The following is a 4,331-nucleotide window of genomic DNA, read 5'->3' as shown; positions in this document are numbered from 1 at the left end:
CTCCTCTGACTCCACACACAACTTCCCATTATTATCCTTGATTGTCCCAAATTTAACTCTCGTCATTCTTTTAATCCTGACATACCTATGGAAAACCTTAGGGTTAACCCTGATCCTATCTGCCAACAACTTCACATGTCTCCTCCTGGCTCTTCTCAGCTCTCTTTATAGGTCTTTCCTGATATCGTTGGAACCCTCGAGCGCTCTAACTGAGTTTTCACATTTTGTCCTAACATAATAAGACTTCTTGTTCTTCTTGACCAGGGATTCCACTTCCTTAGTAAACCACGGCTCACGCGTTCTATATCTTCCTCCCTGCCTGACAGGTACATACTTATCTAGGACACACAGGAGCTTTTCCTTGAATAAGCTCCACATTTTAATGTGCTCACCCTCTGCAGTTTCCTACCCCATTCTACGCTTCCTAAATCTTACCTAATCTTCCTAAATCGTGGGACTTGTGCCTCACAACACACTTCACATTCAACAACCAGATATACGAACAAATCAACGGAACACCCTTGGGCTCACCGATGTCGGAACTCATAGCAGAAGCAGTAATGCAAAGGTTAGAGCAGTCTTACCGCAAATTCAACCCAAACACTGGTTCAGATACGTGGATGACACCTTTGTAATCATTAAAAACACGGAAATTGAGAAAACACACAGGATCATCAACTCCACACTCACAGGAATCCGATTCACGAGAGAGGAAGAAAAGGGCAACCAACTCCCATTCCTAGACGTGATGGTACAGAGAACACCGAACGGAGAATTCACCACAAAGGTACACAGGAAAGCCACACACACAGACCAAGTCCTGAATTATGAGAGCAACCACCCCAACATACACAAACGAAGTTGCATCAAGACACTATTCAAAAGGGGCACAACACAATGCAGCACACCAGAACTGCAAAAAGAGGAAGAGGAACACCTATACAAGGTATTCGCCGAAAACGGATATCCTCGCAATTTTATCAACAGATGCCTAAGGGATAGACCACGGAAAGAGGACATGCCACAACCCAAAGGACTAGACACACTACCACACATCAAGAACATCTCCGAACTGACAGCCAGACTACTGCGACCACTAGGACTCTTAACAGCACACAAACCAACAGCCACACTCAGACAACAGCTTACCAGAACTAAGGACCCGATACCCAACATGAGCAAAACTAATGTAGTATACAAAATCCCATGCAAGGACTGCACAAAACACTATATAGGACAAACAGGAAGACAGCTAACGATCCGCATCCAGGAACATCAACTAGCCACGAAACGAAGCGACCAACTATGCGTAGTCGCCACACACACAGACGACAAGCAACATGAATTCGAGTGGGACAACACTACTATTATAGGGCAAGCCAAACAAAGAACAGCCAGTGAATTCCCAGAAGCATGGCACTCATCCACAAACTCCATCAACAAACACATCGACTTGGACCCAATATACCAGCCACTGCAGCGGAGAGCTGAAACTGACAACAGCAAGCGGCAAGGACAGGCCACTATAAATGCCACACGAAACACCACAGAAGCGCTTCACAGGAGGATCCCAAGCACGGAGGATGCCACCTCGACAGGGGACGAAACGTTTCCAACAAAAACGTCCAGCTCGGCGAACAGAAACACATCATTGTCTTGAGTGTTCCAGAGTTTTTCATTGTCCCAGTGTCCAGATGAAGTTTGCATTCCTCACGTACGTGAGCGAGAATGATTTCAATGTCTCAGATCAGTTCCTGTCCCGAGAACATCAGAGTCAATGTCCCGTCCTCGACTCGGTCGGAAAGTTCACACTTCTTCATTCTCCTCTGATTCCATTTCCCAAAGAGTTTCTCAAGATTTCCAAAGCTGGAGCCTAAATTATATGGTTTGCTTCCTAAACATTTTTTCAACTGCCAACTGACAATATTTTCACAGTATCTCTTCACAATCCTCTGGCTTGTACCATGTCCAGGGATGAGAAGTCCCGCTTGGTGGAGAGATTCCCGAGGCTGATAAGTTTCACTTTGGAACAAAAATGGTTAAGTGGCGATTTCCTGCGGTTGTTTCTAATGATGGAGAGGGAGCGGTGGGGAATGAGCACTTTGACGAGCAGGAGGAAGTGTTGCCAGTGACCCGACTCACAGAACAGTGGACAGGGATTAAAGGAATCTAATGAAAAGTAGCACTTCTGCTCAGGACGTGTCGAGCAGTGTATCTGGAAAGAGAAACAGAGATAATGTTTTAACTATGGAACATTTCTGATGAAGAACTCGAGTTTCCCAAGTCTAATCAAATTACCGGCCTGGTTCACAAAATAGTTTTTCTGAACTTTGAGCGAAAATTGTACCAGCAGGAAAGCATTCACAACGTAGTCAGCAGGATTCGGACCTACGTGGGGAAACCCCAATGGATTTCTAATCCATCGCCTTAACCACTCGGCCATGACTACCGACAGCCCAGGTGGGTTGAGCATTGACCAAATCAGCCGTGATCTCATTGAAAGCTACCGTTGACTTGAGCGAAATGCTTCTATCTCCTTTCACACCTTTGCTGTCATTTGTAAGGTGCGAGACACCAATGTAAAAGAAGAAAAGCACAAAGGTAGGAAATGATATTTGCAGGCAAACTGAGTCAAAATTATTTATTGAAAGGAAAATCACACTTGGCAATTTGCCATATCTCTTTGCGAACATGACCAGCAGAAGTAAACAAAGGAGCTATTGATCTGAGTATTCTCGGACCTGAAGCAAACAAAGTTTAGTGAAATATTCATTTCTTTTTCTGGCGAACGAAATGATCTTTCCTGATGGTTACAATGAAAGAGATGGTTCCCAATAAAAGACAGAGATTAATTCGCATGTAGATATATTTCAATGTGACACGATTCATTTTCAGTCCCTAATTACCCCAGAGATGGAGGAGGTGAGTTACTTTTCTTCACTCTTCAACTCCTCAGCACGGAGGTACAAACATGAAACCGCTAGAGATGGAGTTCTTGAATTGGGAACCAGAGACACTGAAGAAACTAGGCAAAAGTGAGGACTGCAGATGCTGGAAACCTGACTTTAGATCAGAGTGATGCTGGAAAAGCACAGCAGGTCAGGCTGCATCCGAGGAGCAGGAGAGTCGACGTTTCTGTTGCCAGTCATGCTCCGCTGCACAAACAATTTTCGTTTTTGGCTCAGATTTCCAGCACCTGCAGCTATTTGTTTTATGTTAACCTTAATAATGTTTTGGACAAAACCAATGACCTGCCAGCACGGAAAATCGGCAGAAGTACTGGTACACCGATATGTTTGCTGAACAATACAACCATTCCATGAGCGGGAATACGATCCGGGCCACGGTGCTGAGAACACCGAATCCTCACAAGTAAATAACAAGACAAGGCGATTGATTCTATCGTACTTGGTGTAAATAAAACACCCTGTCTGAACATTTTCGTTGCAGATTTTTTTCAAATTGTCTTCGAAGATTTACAAAGTGGGAAAAGGCCATTCCGCCCGTGTGCATTGCGGCTAATCAGAGAGCCATCTATTCTAGTCGCAGTTTCGAACTTTGGCCCAAAGTCTCGTGTGTTCTAATGTTTCCAGGTCAAATGTCAATGAGGTTATCCTATGTTCTTACATGGCACAATAATGGGACAGAAGTATAACGAATTGTAACTCTTTTGAGAAACTCATGCTCATTTTCACCCACAGAGGGAGACACACCAGAAGATACCGCCAAACTGACGGAGGTGTCCGTTGTGGAGAGCTGGAATTTGAAATGGACAATAGGACAAATGCAAGCTTTACATGCGGAAGCACAGAGGCGATGTCCCGAGAGAACTTTACAGGGGAGCGTCAACGTATACCACGGTTAAAGCAAAACAGTCCCCCTCGAGCCAGGTAGGACTCGAACCTACAATCTTCTGATCCGAAGTCAGACGCGTTATCCATTACGCCACTGGCCCAAGAGACAAGCCTGCACTTGGCAGAATGTCGATATGTAATGCCATGGACTTTCACGGAATCAGAATTAAAAAGGTGAACAAGCACCGAAGATAATCACCAACATTGCTTCACTTCGAAGTTTCCAATTTTTGAAGCAGTGCCTTTCACTGGCAAAGGAGAAACATTTGTCCTCAGCTGCCTGCTTCAGGGTCGCCTCCTTCTCTGCTGGAAGTTTCCATCGTTTTATTCACAGTCACGACGCGATGTCATGAGCCACTCCAGTGAAAAAGTGTCATGGTGTCGTCCAAACAAGACCCTGCAGATACTCAGCGAGAGACCTCCGGTCATTTCGAGCTCAGGATGTGGAATTAGACGAGATGCGTGACACCTTTTATT

The 4,331-nt window shown here is 44.9% G+C and overlaps 2 non-coding genes across 2 annotated transcripts; both read right to left on the bottom strand.

Moving 5' to 3' along the window:
• Positions 1-2,367: 2,367 nt before the first annotated feature.
• On the bottom strand, positions 2,368-2,449 carry trnas-aga (transfer RNA serine (anticodon AGA)). The gene has a single exon. It is a non-coding gene; the product is annotated as a tRNA-Ser (tRNA).
• Positions 2,450-3,882: 1,433 nt separating this feature from the next.
• trnar-ucg (transfer RNA arginine (anticodon UCG)) lies at positions 3,883-3,955 on the bottom strand. The gene has a single exon. It is a non-coding gene; the product is annotated as a tRNA-Arg (tRNA).
• Between the last annotated feature and the right edge of the window lie 376 nt (positions 3,956-4,331).

The sequence above is a fragment of the Chiloscyllium plagiosum genome, unplaced genomic scaffold (assembly GCF_037043375.1).
Source record: "Chiloscyllium plagiosum isolate Xiang-an unplaced genomic scaffold, Cpla_swu_hap1 HiC_scaffold_51, whole genome shotgun sequence".
NCBI classification, from domain to species: Eukaryota; Metazoa; Chordata; class Chondrichthyes; order Orectolobiformes; family Hemiscylliidae; genus Chiloscyllium; species Chiloscyllium plagiosum.
The sequence above is the reverse complement of the archived record's forward strand: the minus strand, read 5'-3'. Positions and strand labels throughout refer to the sequence as shown.